At 40.1% G+C, this 22,264-nt stretch overlaps 1 protein-coding gene across 1 annotated transcript in view; it reads right to left on the bottom strand.

Annotated features, from left to right (window-relative positions):
- The window catches only part of UBL3 (ubiquitin like 3), a 71,669-nt gene that overhangs the window by 39,275 nt on the left and 10,130 nt on the right, over nt 1–22,264 (bottom strand). The gene's annotated exons all lie outside the window — the stretch shown is intronic.

The raw sequence follows: 22,264 nt of genomic DNA, 5'->3' as shown, positions 1-22,264 counted from the left end.
TTTTGGTTTCCTACTTAGGATTCACAACAAACCAAATGTGATCACAGACTCTAAGCTCGGCCAGAGACAGTATCTGCTCCAACACTCTATTTCTGTTAAAGCTGATGAACTGTTCATTTTAAAAAAGTCTTTAAGCATATTCTGTAATATGAACTCTAGAGTATCAATGCTCAACTTCCCTACTGAAACATCAGCATAATAGCAAATTTCCCCAATACCTTCTCAGAAGTCACTTCCTGCTTTAACTGCTTTAGCTCTGTTATGGCTTTGTACCACATAGCAAAGAGGAGCCACCAATCTTTGATCAAGCTCATGAAATACTGTATTGCCCGACACAGGAAAAAAAATCTTTATGAACATGCAAATAACTGAACTATGGTATTTAGTGAAATATCAATGTGACAAGCAAAAATGGAAAAGGAAAAGTTCCTCCCCGCCCTCCCCCAACCCCCATCAACTACATAAGAACATAAGAATGTCCACACTGGGTCAGATCAATGATCCACCTAGCCCAGCATCCTGTCTTCCCATAGTGGCCGATGCCAGATGCTTCAGAGGCAATGAACTGAACAAGGCAATTATTGAATGATCCATCCCATGTTGTCATGTTACTTCTGGAAGTAAGAGGCTTAGAATGGGGTAGCACCACTCATCATCTTGGCTAGTAGCCACTGATGGACCTATCCTCCATGAACTTACAGTAGAACCTCAGAGTTACGAACACAAGAGTTACGAACTGACCAGACAACCAAACACCTTGTTTGGAACCGGAAGTATGCAATCAGGCAACAGCAAGGAGGGGGAGGAGGAGCAAATACAGTACAGTACTGGGTTAAACGTAAAAAACTAAAAAAATAAAGGGAAAGCAGCATTTTTCTTCTGCATAGTAAAGTTTCAAAGCTGTATTAAGTTAATGTTCAGTTGTAAACATTTGAAAGAACTATAAGGTTTTATTCGGAGTTACAAACATTTCAGAGTTACGAGCAACCTGCATTCCCAAGGTGCTCGTAACTCTGAGGTTCTACTTTATCTAATTATTTTTTTTAATCTAGTTATACATTTGGTCTTCACAACAACCCGGGCAATGAGTTCAACAGGTTGACTGTGCATTGTGTGAAGAAGTACTTCCTTTTGTTTGTTTTAAACCTTCTGCCTATTAATTTCATTGTGTGACTCCCAGCTCTTGTGTTCTGTGAAAGTAAATAACACTTTCTTATTCACTTTCTTCACACCAGTCATGATTTTATAGATCTCTATCATATCACCTGTTAGTCGTCTCTTTTCCAACCTGAAAAGTCCCAGGCTTTTTAATCTCTCCTCATAAGAAAGCTGTTCCATACCCCTAATCATTTTTTTGCCTTTCTGTATCTTTTCCAATTCTAATATATCTTTTTTTCAGATGGGGCAATCAGAACTGCCCACAGTCTTCAAGGTGTGGATGTACCATGGATTTATATAGTGTCATTATGATATTTTCTGTCTTGCTATGTATCCCTTTCCTAATGGTTCCTGGTATTCTGTTAACTTTTTTGACTGCACATTGAGCAGATGTTTTCACAGAATTATCCACAATGACTCCCAGATCACTTTTCTGAGTGTTAACTGCTAATTTAGACCCCATCATTTTGTATGTATAGTTGGGATTATGTTTTCCAATGTGCATTACTTTGCATTTATCAGCATTGAATTTCATCTGCCATTTTGTTGTCCAGTCACCCAGTTTTGAGAAACCCCTTTGTAATTCTTCACAGGCTGCTTTGGACTTAACTATCTTGAATAATTTTGTATCATCTGCAAATTTTGCCACATCACTGTTTTGCCACTGCTTTTTCCAGATCATTTATGAATATGTTGAACAGAAGTGGTGCCAGTACAGACCCTTAAGGGACCACTATTTACCTCTCTCCATTCGGAAAACCCACCATTTTTTTCTACCCTTTGTGTCCTATCTTTTAACCAGTTACTGATCCATGAGAGAACCTTCCCTCTTATCCCATGACTTCTTACTTTGCTTACGAGTCTTTGGTGAGGGACCTTGTCCAAAGCTTTCTGAAAGTCCAAGTACACTATATCCACTGGATCACCCTTGTCCACATGTTTGTTGACCCATCCCTTTCAAAAAATTCTAATAGATTGGTGAAGCATGGTTTCCCTTTACAAAAACCATTTTGACTCTTCCCCAACAAAGCATTTTCATTTATGAGTCTGGTAATTCTGTTCTTTACTATACTTTCCACCAATTTGCCTGGTACTGAAGTTAGGCTTACTTTTGGAACCTTTTTTAAAAATTGGCTTCACATTAGCTATCCTCCAGTCATGCGGTACAGAGGCTGGTTTAAGTGACAGTTAGTAGTTCTGCAACTTCATTCGAGTTCCCTCAGAACTCTTGGGTGAAAATCGTCTGGTCCTGGTGACTTATTACTATTAAATGTATCAATTTATTCCAAAACCTCCTCTACCCACATCAATCTGGGACAGTTCCTCAGATTTGTCACCTAAAATGAATAGCTCAGGTGTGGGAATCTTCCTTGTGCTAAATGAATCAGTCTTCACTGCAGAGGATATCCTCTGCAGTGAAGACTGATGCAAAGAATTCATTTAGCTTCTCTGCAATGGCCTTATCTCTCTTAAATGCTCTTTTAGCACTTCGATCATCCAGTGACCCCACTGATTACACTGGTCTACAATTTTTGAGAAGTAGTCTGCTTCAGAGATAAAATGTGCTATTTATTATGTATTTTGATGTGCTGAATTCAAATATGACAATTCAAACAACGGATTGGCTACTGTTTCTAAGATATTTAAGTTTTTACATTTTATGTCTATGTATATTGTGTAGATGGTAGAGTTTTCAGCATAAATTGTAAACCTAGGTCTTTTCATGTGTTTATGGTTGCTTTACATGATAATATTTCACCTGTCCTGTTTATGTAACACTTTAAAAATCAGCAAAAGGGTTATATAAATAAAATTTATTATGAAACAAAAGGCAAAAAACTATTATGTACATAGTTTAGTCCTATTCAGTGTCTACTCGGCGCTTCTTGGCTTGTCTCTTGTATTCATTAAATGGAGCATCTCTTGTCACTGTCCAGCAATAGTCTGCAAGCATTGATGGGCTCCATTTGCCCTGATAGCGGTTCTCCATTGTTGCAATGTCCTGGTGAAATAGCTCGCCGTGCTCGTCGCTCACTGCTCCGCAGTTCGGTGGAAAAAAATCTAGATGAGAGTGCAAAAAATGTATCTTTAGTGACATGTTGCAACCAAGGCTTTTGTATGCCTTGAGGAGGTTTTCCACCAACAACCTGTAGTTGTCTGCCTTGTAGTTTCTGAGAAAATTTATTGCCACTAACTGGAAGGCTTTCCATGCCGTCTTTTCCTTGCCACGCAGTGCATGGTCAAATGCATCATCTCGAAGAAGTTCACGAATCTGAGGACCAACAAAGACACCTTCCTTTAGCTTAGCTTCACTTAACCTTGGAAATTTTCCACGGAGGTACTTGAAAGCTGCTTGTGTTTTGTCAATGGCCTTGACAAAGTTCTTTATCAAACCCACCTTGATGTGTAAGGGTGGTAACAAAATCTTCCTTGATTCAACAAGTGGTGGATGCTGAACACTTTTCCTCCCAGGCTCCAATGACTGTCGGAGTGGCCAATCTTTCTTGATGTAGTGGGAATCTCTTGCACGACTATCCCATTCGCAGAGAAAACAGCAGTACTTTGTGTATCCAGTCTGCAGACCAAGCAAGAGAGCAACAACCTTCAAATCACCACAAAGCTGCCACTGATGTTGGTCATAGTTTATGCACTTCAAAAGTTGTTTCATGTTGTCATAGGTTTCCTTCATATGGACTGCATGACCAACTGGAATTGATGGCAAAACATTGCCATTATGCAGTAAAATAGCTTTAAGACTCGTCTTCGATGAATCAATGAACAGTCTCCACTCATCTGGATCGTGAACGATGTTGAGGGCTGCCATCACACCATCGATGTTGTTGCAGGCTACAAGATCACCTTCCATGAAGAAGAATGGGACAAGATCCTTTTGATGGTCACGGAACATGGAAACCCTAACATCACCTGCCAGGAGATTCCACTGTTGTAGTCTGGAGCCCAACAGCTCTGCCTTACTCTTGGGTAGTTCCAAATCCCTGACAAGGTCATTCAGTTCATCTTGTGTTATGAGGTGTGGTTCAGAGGAGGAGGATGGGAGAAAATGTGGGTCCTGTGACATTGATGGTTCAGGACCAGAAGTTTCATCCTCTTCCTCGTCTGACTCAAGTGAGAATGATTCTGGTGCATCAGGAACCGGCAGTCCTTCTCCGTGGGGTACTGGGCATATAGCTGTTGGAATGTTTGGATAATGCACAGTCCACTTTTTCTTCTTTGACACACCTTTCCCAACTGGAGGCACTATGCAGAAGTAACAATTGCTGGTATGATCTGTTGGCTCTCTCCAAATCATTGGCACTGCAAAAGGCATAGATTTCCTTTTCCTGTTCAACCACTGGCGAAGATTTGTTGCACAAGTGTTGCAGCATATGTGTGGGGCCCACCTCTAGTCCTAATCCTCAATTTTGTAGCCAAAATAAAGGTGATAGGCTTTCTTAACCATAGTGGTTATACTGCATTTTTGTGGTGCAAAAGTCACTTCACCACAAACATAGCAGAAGTTATCTGCACTGCTCACACAAGTACCAGGCATCTCTGTTCACTTTGGCTAGACAGAAATGTGTCCCTTTGCAAAATCAAACACTGACAAATAAGAGAGCACGACACTGTATGATTTCTAGAGCTGATATAGGGCAATTTGTTCAGCAGAGTGATGTAAGCTTTGTTATGATTACATCATCCATGACTTCTAGGAATAACATGATGCAATTCATATCATGTATGACGCAATACCAACTTCAGACAGGCTTCTTTGGTATCTCTCACCCCCGCACCCAAGGATGTTAACTTTAATTATATTACGGTTACTACCACCGAGCGGTTCAGCTATATTCACCTCTTGGACCAGATTCTGTGCTCCACTTAAGACTAAATCAAGAATTCTCTCTCCCCTTGTGGATTCTAGGACTAGCTGCTCCAAGAAACAGTCATTAATGGTGTCTAAAAACTTTAATTCTGCATCCCGTCCTTTTGAGGTGACATGTATCCAGTCAATACGGGGATCGCTGAAATCCCCCATTATTACTGAGTTTTCTATTTTTATAGCCTGTCTAATTTCCTTGAACATTTCACACAATCACCATCACAGGCCTGGTCTGATGGTCAGTAACATATTCTTATTGCTGTACTCTTATTATTCAAGCATGGAATTTCTATCCATAGAGATTCTATGGTGCAGCTTGATTCATTTAAGATTTTTACTATATTTGACTCTATACTTTCTTTCAGATATAGTGCCTCTCCCCACCAGCATGACATATTCTGTCATTCCTGTATATTTTGTACCCTAGTATTACTATGTCCTGTTGATTATATTCATTCCGTCAAGTTTCTATAATGCCTATTAAATCAATACCTTCATTTAATACCAGGCACTCAAGTTCACCCATCTTAGTATTTTGACTTCTAGCATTCATATACAAGCACTTATAAAATTTGTCACTTTTTAGTTGTCTGTCCTATGTTATGTAATTAAATGGGACACTTTCATTTGACTAGTATCAGGGGGTAGCTGTGTTAGTCTGTATCCACAAAAACGAGGAGTCTGGTGGCACCTTAAAGACTAACAGATTTATTTGGGCATAAGCTTTCGTGGGTAAAAAACCCACTTCTTTAGATGCATGGAGTCTTTATCAATTTCTATCCTCTCCTCTTTACTAGAATTTAAAGAATACCCATTAATAGAGCCTCCCCAACAGGATGTCTTTGCCCGAACTATGTGCTTCTCCACACCTGTCAGCTCCCCCCCCATACCTTCAGCCCTTAATTTAAAAGCTCCTCTACGGTCTTTTTAATTTTACATGCCTGCAGTCTGGTTCCCTTTTGATTTAGGTGGAGCTATCCTCCTGTATAGGCTCCTCCTTTCCCAAAAGGTTTCCCAGTTCCTAAAAAACCAAAACCCTTCTCCCTATCCTATCGTCTCCTCGACGCATTGAGACCCTGAAGTTCTGCCTGTCTAACTGGCCCTGCACATGGAACTGGAAGCATTTCAGAGGATGCAACCACAGAGGTCCTGGACTTTAATCTCTTACCTAGCAGCCTAAATGTGGCCTCCAGGACCCTCCCCTACCCCCATGTCATTCGTACCTACATGTACCACAACATGTACCAGAGCTCCTCCCCAGCACTGCATATAAGCCCATCTAGATGTCTCAAGAGATTCACAATCTTTGCACCCAGTAGGCAATTCAGAACTACAGCTAAGAAAGCATGCACTCAAATGACCCCACTGCAGAATATGCCCTCTCATACCATCATCTTGCTACTGTTACTAGGTGAGGTAAGTTTTCACTGCCATGCGGTAGAAATGGCAGAAATCTCAAGCAGCAGCAGCACACTGCTTCATTTTCTCTGTTTGATTAACTGACTGTATCAGCAAGGCAATGGAGAGAGAGAGGCCTGGCCGCGCCTCTGTGTAGGAGCCAGAGGGGGGACATGCCACTGCTGCCGGGAGCTGCTTGAGGTAAGTGCTGCCCAGAGCCTGCACCTCCTCCTTTGCCCCAACCCCTGCTCCACCCGATTCCCCTTCCACCCTTAGAACCCCTCGGTCCCAGTCTGGAGCACCTTCCTGCACCCCAAACCTCTCATCCGCAGCCCCATCCCAGAGCCCGTACCCCCAGCTGGAGCCTTCACCCCCTCCCGCACCTCAACCCCCAATTTTGTGAGCATTCATGGCCCGCCATACAATTTCCATACCCAAATGTGGCCCTCGGGCCAAAAAGTTTGCCCATGCCTGCTCTAGAGACATCCTATCTTTTGCTGACTAATCCATATGCACCCATTTATCTACCATTTTCAATGCTGATGACTGAAGTTTACCTTTGCATACTTTACACCTCTGCCCCCTTCGTCCAGTCCCACAAATCTCTTTCTCTGGCTGTGTTGAAATTGCAGCTGGTAGTATGCCTTCCAGTCTGGATAGACTGACACATGCCAGCTCCACTTGAGCCAGCTAAAATTAGCAATATGGATGTTGCAGCACAGGCTAGCTGCCTGAGTGCAAGCCCACCCAATCTCTGGGTCCAAGCTCAGGCATCATCAGTGAATCTGCTATTATTAGCACTCTAGCTTGAGCGGAACTAGTATAGATCTGTCTACCCAGACTGGGAGGCATACTACCAGCTGCAGCATAGACACGCCCCCTGGTATTTCCTCTCGACTGATCTGCTGCTAACCCAATTTGAATGTGGCCAAAAATAAGCTTATTTTTTATTCCCAACCCCTGACCCCTTTACCTTTCCTCACTGCTCGGGATCACACTCACCAACATTCTCATAACTTTGAGGTTCTCTGACCCTTCCCCCTCTTACATATATATAAAGACAATGTCTATCTCATCACTTTCCCCTTATTATTATATTATTTGTACAATTAGGGTGCCCGGGTATCCCTTTTTTAAAGGGACAGTCCTCTTTTTTGGGACTTTTTCTTATATAGGCGCCTATTACCCCCCCTCTGCCTGTCCCGTTTTTTCACAGTTGCTATCTGGTCACCCTATGTACAATCATAGCACATAGCAGCCCTAGGCATGGACCAGGAACCCACAGTGCTACCAACACAGAACAAAAACATGTTCTCCACTGCAACCACTTCAGAACCCAAGCAAAATGGGAACTGAAGACCCTCTGACTTAACTTAGGATTTTGTACTGCCACCCATTACCACAGTGTTTGAGCACCAGCTGATGGCCCTTGGCTGTTGCCAGTATTCAAAGAGAACACCCCGGTTAGAAAGTGAGTACCAATCTCTTAGGACAACTGATACATTTCTGAAATGAATAGGTACAACAACTGCAGATTCACAAGTGGCACTGATTAAAAGTTTGGCCTAGTATTATTACTAATACAAATTCATATTCCCATCTAATTAAAAGTTCTTCTACTGTAGTTCAGTAGAGTTTATGTAGTGTTCTTCACACAGGACATCACTAAAAACTTCAGAGTGAGATGGTCACACTGTAGCCTAAAGAGAAAAGGAAGGTTTTTCATGTGAGATTTAAAAAGAAGAAGAGACTGAGTCAGAAAGAGGAGAGGAGTTTTGCTTGAACAGAAGAATATATGGCAGGGATCGGCAACCTTTGGCACGCGGCACGCCAGGGTAAGCACCCTGGCAGGCCGGTCCGGTTTGTTTACCTGCCGCATCTGCAGGTTCGGCTGATCGCGGCTCCCACTGGCCGTGGTTCGCAGCTCCAAGCCAATGGGAGCAGCGGGAAGGGATGTGCTGGCCGCCACTTCCCGCAGCTCCCATTGGCCTGGAGCGGCGAACCACAGCCAGTGGGAGCCGCGATCGGCCAAACCTGCAGAAGCGGCAGGTAAACAAACCAACCCGGCCTGCCAGGGTGCTTACCCTGGCGAGCCGCGTGCCAAAGGTTGCCGATCCCTTATATATGGTAATCAAACCAAACAATATTGCCACCCCATGAACCGGAGGGTAGATCAAAAACAGTCTCTTTTTATAAAAATAGATGTACTCATTCAAAAAACAAAACAAAACAAAAAGAAAGAAAAAAAAAAACACACATTGCCTTATCTTGAGCTCCTTAGTGGTGTTGTTACTGTCATCTCCTGCCAGGACCCAGTATTCCTATTGCAAGGGATAACTCAAGGGCAGCAATGAGCTTTTTGCCTCATTAGATTTTTCTCTCCAGAGAGCAGTACCAGCAGAAAGAAGAATGTCTGGTAAATATTGTCAGGGACATCAGAAATAATAATAAAAAAAGCAACTAAATACACGAGTCTACTTTTGTCTGGTAAATATTGTGACGAAAAAGTATTACATGCAAGACAGTTATATTTACCTAAATCCCTTATCAGTTCTCTCTGAAATTTACTATAGCAGCTATAATTTTCAAAGAAGTGTAAAACATCTGGAGATTTCCTGGCAGCCTTTTATTATTATTTGAGTTTTTTAAAATAGTTCTTTTATTTTGCTTCTCCTGCCCAATCAACCAGGCAGCTAGTGCTTTTTTTTTTAATTAAAGCCATCTGGCCTGATTTTGGCATTCTGACCAAATTCCGAATTTGTATTCTCGTAGGTCCGAACCTGTGTTCTCAAATAGGTCACAGACTATTACTTGGCTGCTCACAAATGTAGTTTTGGTTTTATCTTTGACAGCCTACCTAGCCTAAGTGGTTTCCATTTGATCAACTCATCCAGCTCTTACAAACTGAGTTTCCATACAGCTTTGTTTCTGACTTGAAATTTTAATTTTATTTTATATTAGTATTATTTCAAGTTTGTCAGTAACTAATGCTAAGTCATCGTCTAGGGGAAGGAGAAGACGTGACAAAAAGATGTATTACCTCTGTATCAATTTTTGTAGTCCTTCCTCTGAAGGCTAGACGGGAAAAGAAATGGAACTTTTCCCCTTAATTTAGACTATGGTTTTATCCAATCGTTCATCAAGATATTTGCCCTCAGTTATTTGAATTGGACCATTAAGTGCTTGGCTTGGTTCTTCATTTGTCAGGACCTCAGAGGTGCTGTCTTGCATCAGTGTTAATTAGTATAGCTGTAGCTGCAAGCATTCAGTGAGGCATCAGAGAGTCCAAGACTGTGGCAAAGGAGAATTTTTTAAAGGGTAAATTTGAGGTCTTTGATCTTCCTAGAATGATCCTCTGACACTGAGACAGTGCCACATGAAGGTAGCCCATGCAAAACATGTACCAGCAGCAGAGGCTGCAGAAAATGCTTAATTTATTTTCAGGGCAGTTTCCCATCCAGGCAGGAGATTAGAAGAGCAAAGCATTTCAGGCACTTACCAGTACATAGCAGGGTAACTAGTGCTATAGGAGACCATAAGACATCAATAAAACAGCCCTACTTTTTTGCTTCTTTTTGGTGGGTTTATCTACCACATTGAGTGGATCAGAATGAGTGCCCTGTCAAAATAAAATGTTATTCTCCTGGGGAGCCCAGAAAATAAAGCTTGGCAGAACTAAGAAAGATCCCTGAACCCCCTAAACTCTGTAAATTAACAATTTTTCGGTGCTCTAGGAATCTGCAGACCCATCTGATAACTCTGCTAGGAGTCAGAAAGAAGTGAGGATTTTCCATAGGGTGGAATTAAGTCCTTCAATTGACAATTCTGTTCCTGCCTGAAGGAGCAGGGAAAGCCCGCTACTAGAATGGTAAAATTGCCAGTGATGAAGAACTCACAATTCTGTACAATATTCTGCAACATCCACCGAGTATTCCAGGGAAAACTACCTGTAAATATACAATACATTATCTCATCCAGTCCCTTAAAAATATTTCTGCTAGATTTCACTGAAGTCTTACAGTCTGATTCAACAGAGCATAGTTCCTGTAGAAGATGGCAGAATGACTTACCAACTTTTAAGATCACATTAAAGACATTTCAAGTAATGCTCAGTCAGAAGGAGACCTGTAAGCTTGAACTGCTTTCAGTAATTTTATAGAAAAAATACTGATATAAAATTTAAAAATAAAAGTCTACTTTTACTGCACAACGAATGGCAGAATAATGCAATTATATTATATAACTGACCTACAATAACAATGTACTGTCTGTCTTTTTGCAGAATTAATATCAAATGTTCTCTTCATCTCAACACCCCAATATGTTGCTTATCAATTGCAATAGCTACAATACTTAAATATATCTGCCAGTTTTAGTTTGTCAATGCTAGAGAGTTTATAACCCTGCAGTTAAACAAAGTAAACATTCAATAAGTATATTTTCAATAAACATCACTAGTCTGTATTACAACTAAAGTTGGTCAAAAAATTTTGCCTGAAACTTTTGAAAGGGGCAGAAAACACAGATCTGGGTTAACTGAAAAATTTCACGAATTCATGTTGATTTTGACAAATTGTTTCAGTCAAAAAAAGAAGAGAAAAAGATTCAGAAACAACTAAACGTTCATTTCAGCATTATCTAAATGTTTCGATTTTGGGGGTTAGATTCACAAGGGGACATTTGCCCCATTCACAAAATCATAGGGCTGGAAGGGACCTCGAGTCCAGCCACCTGCACAGAGCCAGGAACAAGTAAATGAAGGAAAACCTAAACTGGAGGAAGAAGAGTTGTGCCCCTGCCCCTTACACCAAATAGCTTGGTAGTCAGGGCACTCACTTGGGATGTGGGAGACTCAGGTTTGATTCCCTTTTCTAGGATGGAAACTTGCCCTAACCATTAACCTATAGGGTAGTCTGGGTGTCTCTCTCTCAAGATCTCCTTTTGAAACCTGCTGCACTTTGCATAAAATACCTGAATATTCATTGGAGAAGAGACTCTTATCCCCTCTCCCAGGTGACTGTCCAAACCACTTACCTACAAAGACATTCTCTCTCTCTCTCTCTGGCCCAATGAAAATTTTTTCTACAAAGTGAATTTCAATTTGCCAAGAAGTCTGAAAAATGTTGGTTGGGATCGACCCAAAATGCCTTTTTTTTAAAAATGCCAGAGAACCAAAAAAAATCAGTATTTGTACGGCTCTAATAAAAACAATGACACAGCTATCTCTTAGCTAAAAGTTACAAAAAGCTGCATCATCTCAATGGATCAGAAAGGAAGGAGAATGTCAGACAGATTACCTAAATCAGTGGTTTTCAATATGGGGTACCCAAGCTCTCATCAGGGGACGCATGAGACAACACATTTTATTTAGTAAGACTTGGCAATCTAACCATAGATATATTATGACCTTATCTCAGATGGGGGTATGTGATAGACTACATTATTCGGAAAGGTTACACAGCCTAAAAGGTTTGAAAACCACTGACCTAAATGTTACTTGGGTTACATGACAATAGAATTCGAATGCACTCTGAGTTATAGCTATAAAACACATCAACATTCCTCACAAAGAATTCAGGAGGAATGTACATCTCTAAGCATGGGTAGTCCCTCTGTGGAGCAGTTCGAAACCTAGTGGGAGAAGATGAAAGCATAGACCAGAGCGTAGCAGAGGAAAACTTTCAAATACATTCCTCTTATTTGTGCAAAGACTGAATATAAAAAAAGCATAGACAAATTAAAGGAATTTCAGATCAAAACAGAAAAAGCGACAAATTAAAGGAATTTCAGATCAAAACAGAAAAAGCTTTTTGTCAACTCACAGAAAGCCTCCTGTGAGTCCTGTGTTGTTCTTAAATGCATACCCTCATCCAGTCAGCAGTCCAAAATTGACAGCTGGCTAAACCCCTTCCAAAAGGAAACATAAGCTTGTAGTGTAGTTAACAGATGGTGGCACAGGTTATGAAACTGGGCTTCGCTTCCGTCTCTTAACATAATCTTTTACCATGTTCAGCTGAACTGTATATTTAAATAGTCCTTCATCTTACTACAATTTAGAATTCTACTGAACATCTGTATATTCTAAACATAAGAATATGTGATAAGTACATTTGTAGAGAGTATCTCCTACCCTGAGTGTTACTACTATCAGTTTCCAGCAACAGAAAGAATTTGCAAATTAAAAAAATGAAACTTCAGGGTTATTTTCTTATGCCTCAAGTAAAAAAGGTAAAGGGGCATGTCAGGACACTGCTTATTCAGATCTGACAGGCTGACTTTCCACATTCACTCCATCCATGGATCCCATTGTCTAGCTTCATGATATCCCAGCATTCATTCTGGTGGTGATGCCACACCTATCAAGCCATATACCAGGGACTGAAACCTGATTATTATGAAGATAAGACAAGTGCCACCATCTCCATTCAATGTTGCATGGTGTTTTTAAGTCTTCAATATTAATCTCAAGTGCTACAGTATAACAATGTTTCCTAACTTTTAAAATATACAATACTGGGGAAGTTAATGTATTTGCCCCTTGACATGCACCAGTCTTCAGCACTGTTCAACAGCCTTTAAGACATCATCAGAGTAGCACAAACCAGGTCATCCATCTTAAGCCTAAACCAGCCTTTGCATCTGGGTGACAGAATCTTTGTTATGTTGACATCAAAAAGAGGTCAGTGGAAGTAATTATAAGTGTGCTGATATACTACTTGTCCTCTTTATTTGGGGCATTCATAACCTACTATAATCCAAACATTGTGATTTGCAATAAAATGTTTACAAGGCACCTTTAAACTCGATACATCTTGCTTTTAATATAAGTAGATTTGCATTCAGCAGAAATAATTGTAAATCTCATACAATACATAAAAGTATTTTAAAACATACATTTCTAAGCATGGGTAGACTCCATGGAGCAGTTCCAAACTTAAGTGGAAAGAGATGAAAGCACAGATCAAAGGAAAAGAGTGCAGCAGAGGAAATGTTTCAAGCACCTCAAGTATCACGTCCATGATATAGAGGTGTGGTATTCATGTTTACACAATTTTTCATTGCTAAGTCAAATAGTTAAATGTGAGTTGAAATAAACACACACACACCTCCCCTTAATCCCACATCAATTTAATTATGTATCAAAATAAGTCACATACAAATTGCTTCCTAGCTGATTAATATTGTATATTTTACTCCACACTATTCCAATTTGTAAGTGTTAACTCCCAGTTCTTTTCTAACATCTGAAAGTGAGCCATGAGACTAAGTGTTATCATTCCCATAATGGATCATTTAGTAAAATTCATAATCCCTTCAGAGTAGATAAAAAACCATCTATTTATATGCTGTATTGAAAGCATACCAAGTTTTTATAAATTCCTTAAAAGGTGCAAGAAAAGAGCTATCGGTTAAATTAACACACAAAGTGACTCTCATTCCTCTACAAAAACCTACCGTATTCACCAGAATCTAAAAGTCACTTTGCAAGCAACTAGGAGGCTACAGTATTTACTTTCACTCTATGCATCCGAAGAAGTGAGGTTTTAACTCACGAAAGCTTATGCCCAAATAAATCTGTTAGTCTTTAAGGTGCCACCAGACTCCTTGTTGTTTTTACAGTATTTATGGATTTAATCCATCTGAGCTGGAGAAACAATGGCCTATCCACCTAATTCTGGATAGGAATACTCTACATAGGATATCATTTCAATATTCCTGAGCTGAAATATATATCCCAATAATCAAACTCAAAGTTTATGCAGTATTTACTCCTGAGGGAATTCTGCACCACTGCGCATGCACAGAATTTATGTCCCCTGCAGATTCCTTTGCTTCCCCACAGAAAAATGACTTTCTGTCAGGGAAGCAAAGGAAAGCCACAAGAGCGGTCATGCCACCCTCCCCAGCAATATGTTTCGGGTGCCCAGGGCAGCCAGCAGAGAGATAAATCACTGTGGGGCAGGAGGCGGGACCCCGCCCCCCTGCTGAGCCCTCTCTCCCCCACACACACTGAGCCCCAACCACCTTCGCCTGGACCTCGCTGCAGAGTCCAATTACCATTGCACACAGAACCCCTCAACAAGCCTCTGTGCATCTAGATCACCTCCGCACCCGGATCCCCCACTGAGCCACCCACAATGATTGCCCCACACAGAACCCTCTCAACCCACATCTGGATCCCCCCACACTAAGCCCCTCCACATTTGGATCCTGTCTTGCTGAGCCTGCCTCCCACACCTCGTACATTTGGCATGGAGGGGCAGGCCCAGCCCTTGCACTGTGTCAGGTTGGATGCAGCCTCAACGCTGAGTCTGTGTCCCCGGGGGGGTGGGGAAGGGGAAGCAGGTGCACAGTGATCTCCCAACTCTGTGCAGCCAGTGGCCTGTGCTCCCCAATACCATGCTGGAGCCTCCACATTTATCTGACAAGTACAATTTGCAGAATTTTAAAATCTTGTGCATAGAATTACAATGTTTTGGCGCAGAATGCCCTCAGGAGTATTAGTTCTCTAGCATGCCTTCACTAATGCTCATCTGGTAGGGCAGTATCATGCCCACTTGCAATGTGGTCTGCCAGTTCAACAGGACCTATTTGCCAACCAAAAATGTTTTCAACAGCTAGCCTTTTGGTGGCAATCAATAACAAATTAGAGCTACGTACTTCATTACACAAGTTTGTACCTGTTGATGCAAGCGAGCATTTTACTATCAAATGCTATTTTTGCTGTCTTTTCCCAGCTTCTCTTACTGATCGAATCTCAGAAGTGGTAATGTGTATTTAATAGATGCAGTCAAAGGTCTCTAGAAATTGACCATTTACTTTTACTTTTTACAAATTAAAAATTGTATGCAAAAGTAAGCCAAGACTGGGATTTTTTAGAGGATTTAAGGGAGTAACACACAGCTCCTCACCTTTATAAATCACAATATAAAAATCTTATCTCCAATAGCACAATATCAAATTTAAAAACTCTGTGGACTTCATGGTGATCCACCATGTCACTGTCAGGTTTTTGGGTACAGTTTGAAGAAATGCATACCAAAATGGAAGACTTAATTGCTTTTAATATTACATTCCTTCACCTTCACCTCCACCTCCATCCAAAAACAGAAAAAAACCAACAACGCCAGGTAGCCATTCTATTCCAGCAACACAGTCATATTCCACCCTGATAGGGGCTGCCTTTTAAGTGACGGGACAGCGAATTGTCTTATACATATTATATATTACCTTGTTGTATTTTATATCCATTATATTTTCTTTAGTAGAATAGAAATAAAAGTATCGTCTCTTTTACGTAATGTATTCTAGGGCTTGAAAATCTACTAGCTGTAGTAGTGGGCTTCAGTATTGCTGCAACTCACTTTACATAAATTTCAGGTGCCATAAAGCCCTTTACAATAATGGTTCCATTTCTAGAAAACAGATATCAAAGTGATCAACAATAAAACAGAAACAAAACTAAGCCAACAGCCCTTAGAGTGACATTCCACATAAAATGTCACAATCTGTATTCTTAGCCTTTTAGCACAGTTTCTGTAACTGCTGCCTTGAACCTTATTTTTTATATAACTACAGTAACAAGATAACAGTTTACCAATTCCATCTTTGGCACAGAAAAAATACATTACAAGAAATTAAACAGTATTGCAAACTTTAGTAGTTTATAAAGACATGCATAATAAACAACATTCCCCTAAAATTCTGATTGACATTATGCTTAAACTCCCGGTACTTTTAATAAGACTATTTTCCACCAAGGTTCAGAACTTAACCATTTTACTCAACATGGTAAAATCTGTTACAGTTTTGTAATCTGGTGCTAAATTGTCCATCCACCACCTGTCCATGACTTGTACTATAGACCCCTGACTAAATCGGGGGGGAGGGAGGCCTTGGGGTTGCTGCAGGTGCTGGGGAGAGCCGTGGGTGCTGGGGAGGGGAGCGGCCCTGGGGGCACGTGGCCCGGAATCCCCGCTGGTGCTGGGGAAGGGGAATTGGCAGGGGTGGCAGGCTCCCTACCCGGCTTCGTGCCTCCCCGGAAGCAGCAACATCCCTCTCCCTCGGCTCCTAGGCGGAGGCACAGCCAGGGGGTTCTGCGCGCTGCCTCCGCCCTGCGCGCTAGCTCCACAGCTCTTATTGGATAGGAACCAAGGCAATGGGAGCTGCGGGGGCAGGGCCTTCAGGAGGAGGCAGTGCACAGCCACACCTCCACCTAGGAGCTGAGGGATTTAGCTACTTCCAGGGAGCCCCTCACCCCCGAGGTAAGCACTGCCCAGAAACCTCACCCCCTCCCGCACCCCAACCCCCAGCCCTGAGCCCCCTCCCACACCCAAACTCCTGCTGCTGCTGGAGGGAAGGGGCACAGTGGCCCAAGACTGCCCAAGCAGTGGCTGGTGCGGTTGGCTCAGGGGCTGACTGAATTGCTCAGGCGGCACCCGGGGCAGCTGCACCAGCCACTGCAGAAGTCACAGAGGTCCCGGAAAGTCACAGAATCCATGACTTCTGTGACCTTCATGACAAACTCACAGTCTTAGTCATAGTGGATCATAAGCTAAAGATGAGTCAACAGTACAACACTGTTGCAAAAAAAAAAAAAAAAAAACCCCATCATTCTGGGATGTATTAACAGGAGTGTTGTAAGCAAGACACAAGAAGTAATTCTTCCGCTGTACTCCGTGCTGATTAGGCCTCAACTGGTATTGTGTCCAGTTCTAGGTGCCATATTTCAGGAAAGATGTGGACAAATGAGGAAAAAGTCCAGAGGAGAGCAACAAAAATTATTAAAGATCTACAAAACGTGATCTATGAAGGAAGAGTGAAATAATTAGATTTGTTTAGTCTGGAGAAGAAAAGACTGAGGGGGGACATGATAACAGTTTTCAGGTACATAAAAGGTTCTTACAAGGAGGGGGGAGAAAAACTGTTCTCTTTAATCTCTCAGGATAGGAGAAAAAACAATGGGCTTAAATTGCATCAAGCACGGTTTAGGTTGGACATAAGGAAAAACTTCTTAACTACCAGGGTAATTAACACTGGAATAAATTGCCTAGGGAGGTTGTGGAATCTCTGTCATTGGAGAATTTTAAGAGGTTAGACAAACATCTGTCACTGATGGTCTAGATAAAACTAGTCCTGCCTTGAGTGCAGGGGACTGGACTAGAAGACCACTCAAGGTCCCCTCCAGTCCTACAATTCTACGGCTGGTTGGCCGACATTCAGAGTTTCAGACACTCTGAAGCTGGCTATTACTGTTCCTAACAGAGTACCCAGTGTACAGCTAAAAACAGCCAACTGGCTTTACCCCCAAAGTTAACAGGCAGAGAGTAGGTAGCCTTGCCTTTATTTCAAGATATAAATTTCAATTTTTAAATACTTGTGTAACTCTAAAGAATTATATGAATAACATATACTTGCTATGAGCCACAATACAAATATTGGGTTATAACAACTACTATGCAATCTTAACTACAGGAAGACCTCCCAATTTCCCCTATATAACAGCAAACCTGAACTGATCTTCAGGGATAGAAGGTATAAATAGTAATCTTGGTTCTCCTGGGGGGAAAGTACCATATTTCTTAGAACATATTTCAGTATTTTATTATAAAATATCTACTCAGTGCAAAAAACAAAACAAAACAAAAAAACTCTGGGTGCAGTAACATGTAAACAATATCTGTAATGTTTTATTTTCAGTCTTTCATAGAATCATAGAAATGTAGAGCTGGAAGGGACCTTGAGAGGTCATTAAATCCATCTCCCCCATGCTGAGGCAGAGCCAAGTATACCCATTCAATAACACAGGAAAGTGGTTCTCAACCAGGGGTATGTATACCCCTGGGGGTACGCAGATGTGTACTTCCAGAGGGTACATCAACTCGTTTAGATATTTAACAAAGGCTACATAAAAAGCACTAGCGATGTCAGTAGAAACTAAAATTTCATACAATGACTTGTTTATACTGCTCTATATGCTATACACTGACATGTAAGTACAATATTTATATCCTAATTGATTTTATAATTTTATGGTAAAAATCGAGAAAGTAAGCAATTTTTCAGTAATAGTGTGCTCTGACACTTGTCTGATTTTATAAGCAAGTAGTTTTTAAGTGAGGTAAAACTTGGGGGTACACCAGACAAATCAAACTCCTGAAAGGGGTACAGTAGTCTGGAAAGGTTGAGAGTCACTGACATAGAGCTCATTGCTGCTCAGACATGACAAGGTATTTGAAAGTATCTTCAGTATTAAAAAGGATAAAAAGGGCCAAAAATATATACAAACAGTCCACCACACACAACCATCCAGAAATTACTCTTTATGGTTACTACTCTTCCTTTCCTCTCTCATGTCTATGAATTTTAGCATTTTTCCTTTCAGTTGTTTTCATACACTGAAAAATAGGACATCTGTATGATCATAATCTAAATTTTTAGGATGGGGGAGCTAAGGGGAAAATGAACATCTCCTAATGGCAGGTTTATCATCAATAAAGACCTAATTGGTTTATGATTTTATGGGCTTTTAATATTGAAAAATATACGCCATGGCTATGAAGGGTAGTTGGTTAATGCCTGCACATCTTCAGAGATGAAAGGTCAAAGTATAGATCTCATTCAGGTCACAAATTAAACAAATTAGTTGATTTCAACCTAATCCCAAATGGTGGGTTATTATAATCATAAAGCTACTACATACAGTAACTGGTCACAATTGTCTGTCTCTGCTCAGAAGATGCCCAAGACTAGCAAAAGTGTTGAAGGTCGGACTAATGTGAAGTGGCAGAACCAACTGAGAAAGTCTGTAAGTACCAAACTTGCCTATGGCTGGCTCAGCTCTACCCAGAATTCTTAGTCCCACACTTTTACAACTTCGAACCCAATTTATATAATCAAGCACACACAAAATAACATACATGCAGATAGAAGGACTGATCAGTGATCAGCCTATAATCCATGTATAGGGCAGGTTGTCTTTATAAAAGTAAAGAGATAGCAAAGATATAGTACCTGAACTAAGAAGATTCTGGGTTGCTGCAAACCTGGACTACAGCATGCTTGGTGTGGATGGAATCTTTGAAGAATTTAGCTGCAAAGCTCTATTAAATCTGTACTGAGCATGCCAAATTTGGGTGGATTTTTACAGGGATGGCAAAGGCACATCACTGACACAAAGGTCAACTCCCTGCCAAAATTTCAAATCCCTGCTCCAAAGCATGGGGGCACTAGTGGTTTTCAAAAAAGAAGATTACTGGAATTTTTTAACATGGTCAAAACAATTTTTTTCTAACCTAGTTCTCTGAAATGGCTTAATTGTTTTGGCTGAAGTTTTCCATAAAAATACGAAGCCTAAGGCAAACATGGTAGTAAAGTTATAAGCAACTGAACAAAATGGGAAGTATCAGGTAACCTTAGTAACAGACAGCACTACCAGCCCTACCTATAATAATATACTGTTCTTTTTTCAGAGAATGACTGCAAATAGCATGTAAAAGTACTTTCATTTTAGGTACATAGGTAGTAATATTACCAGCTCGCCTGTTGCAATACAACCGTAGAGTCACCAATTCTTTTACATATTTTCAATTCTGTTCCAATATTTTCATTATTAGCAAGCTAAAAAGAGTTCACAATTGTCTACCTTTCTCATTAAAAAAACTTGATTAATCAAAATTTGAAATATTTTTGCAACTAGTCTTGGTATTGGTGTAAAAAGAAAAAAGAAAAGCTGCATATAAATATCATATATACAAATACAGACAAGTCCCCATATAATGATTTACCTTAAACTGTAAAGATTAAGACAACATGCATAACTATGTAAGTCCAATAAGAAATGTAATTATGTGTCCATTTACATCAATAATTCAGTTTTCACAAATGAAAATTATATTTGCTTTATTATGTTTTACACAGGGTGGATTTGATTTAAATCAAATTGATTTAAATCATGATTTAAATTACTAGTCAGGAAGACTCAATTTAATCATGGATTTCTACATAAAAGTGCATTCTTGTTGGTTGTTATAACCTTAATACTTATTCTTCACAACTCAGAGATAGAAGTAGGTTTCATTTTTAGAAGGTACACACTATACATTTTTTTAAGTGATTTATTTTGAAAACTTTTCAGATTAGTTTTACAGTTATATCAGAAAATGAATGATTGGTTATTTCATTTACCAAAGGTAATTGAAGTAGATAGTTCACCGCCCAGTGACATCATAAATATCTCCAATTCAACAGGTTAATCATTAATATCTGGAGAATTTTTTGCCATGCTGTATTAGGAAGAGAACATCACCAGACAGACATTTAAATTGTTTTATATAACTAAAACAACAATGTTATGTATTCTGGATTTTTTTCTTCAACAGCAAACATATAATATTTTAACAAAATAAGCATATGAATTTTTGAATTCAGTTAAACATTCAAGTTTTTTAAAATCTGGTTTGTTTTTTGTAAAAATTCTTTTTAACTAAAATAGTTATATTATTTATTTAAAAAAACAAAAATTAAATAGACTATGTCAGCCAGGTCAACATGAGAAACTTAAAATATTAGGTTCTGCAGCAAACTCAGTCGTATTCACCTTCATTTCCCTGTTTATTCATAATCTGGAAGAGAAAAACAAGCTTTCCTGCTTTTTCAGGTCCCAAACCATTTCTCAATTGGAATGAATTAGTCCAAAGGAAGAATATATTCTTTCTGCACCGGCAGAAGAAGCTACTGCTGTTAAAAGTGAAATTATCACTTCAACAGTCTCTGAATCCAAGTGTTTAAGTGACTTTCACCAGTTCACTGATATGACTTTCTTTAAAACATCACCAGCAAACATATATTTCTTGAATGGTTCATCCTTAGCTCTGAAGTTTATTATATCTGGCATTATGGAAGGATGATTGCTGGATGCATTTTATCCAAAAGATCCGATTTCAATTAAAAAAAAACACCAAAAAACAGTTTTTGGGGTTTTTTTAAATCATTGATTTTTATCCACCCTGATTTCACAACAGCTATTAATTACTCTGCATAATTCTTCTTTGTAAAGACTAAAATTAAAAATGTATAGCACCAAGATGACATACAAACTTCAACCCTTATTAGTACACTGTACATCAACTAAAGTCACTGAAAATTATTCCAAACATAGTCACATTCATGCCACCGGCCAATCCAAGTACTGATGTGTAATAAAACCTATTACATCCAGTATTTTAAACCTTTTTGATACTATATAGCTCATTATTAGCCATTCTCAGTCACTCATGATACAATACATAATGCTACAAAAAGAATATCTGAGCCAATATAACCTGGTACTTAAGCTCCTTTGGAAAGTATAAACCTTTTTTTTTTTTTTTTTTTAAATAAATGCCACAGTTCTAAAGTAACTGAAGTGCTCTGCTGATGGTTCATTAGGGTAACATGGAAATAGGTACTGTTGGATAACTAATCAAGCTCAAAACACCATCAGCATCTTAAAGTTATACCACAGCTCTGAAAGGCATAATTGATTAACTCAGTGGTTCCCAAACTTGTTCTGCCGCTTGTGCAGGGAAATCCCCTAGCGGGCCGGGCCGGTTTGTGTACCTGCCGCGTCCGCAGGTTCGGCCGATCGCGGCTCCCAGTGGCCGCGGTTCGCTGCTCCAGGCCAACGGGAGCTGCTGGAAGTGGCGCGGACCGAGGGACAATGTGTCAAGTTCCCTCCTCTTTCAGATGATTTTATAAGTTTAGTGGCTCTCTGTGGAGACTCTTTTTGGAGAAAATGTATAGTATGTTTTGATCAACACCCTCTTCTTTTTTAGTGCAAATTTCAAA

The sequence above is a fragment of the Chrysemys picta genome, chromosome 1, assembly GCF_011386835.1.
Source record: "Chrysemys picta bellii isolate R12L10 chromosome 1, ASM1138683v2, whole genome shotgun sequence".
Classification (NCBI taxonomy): domain Eukaryota; kingdom Metazoa; phylum Chordata; order Testudines; family Emydidae; genus Chrysemys; species Chrysemys picta.
Note: the sequence above shows the minus strand (reverse complement) of the source record. Positions and strands in the feature narration are given on the sequence as shown.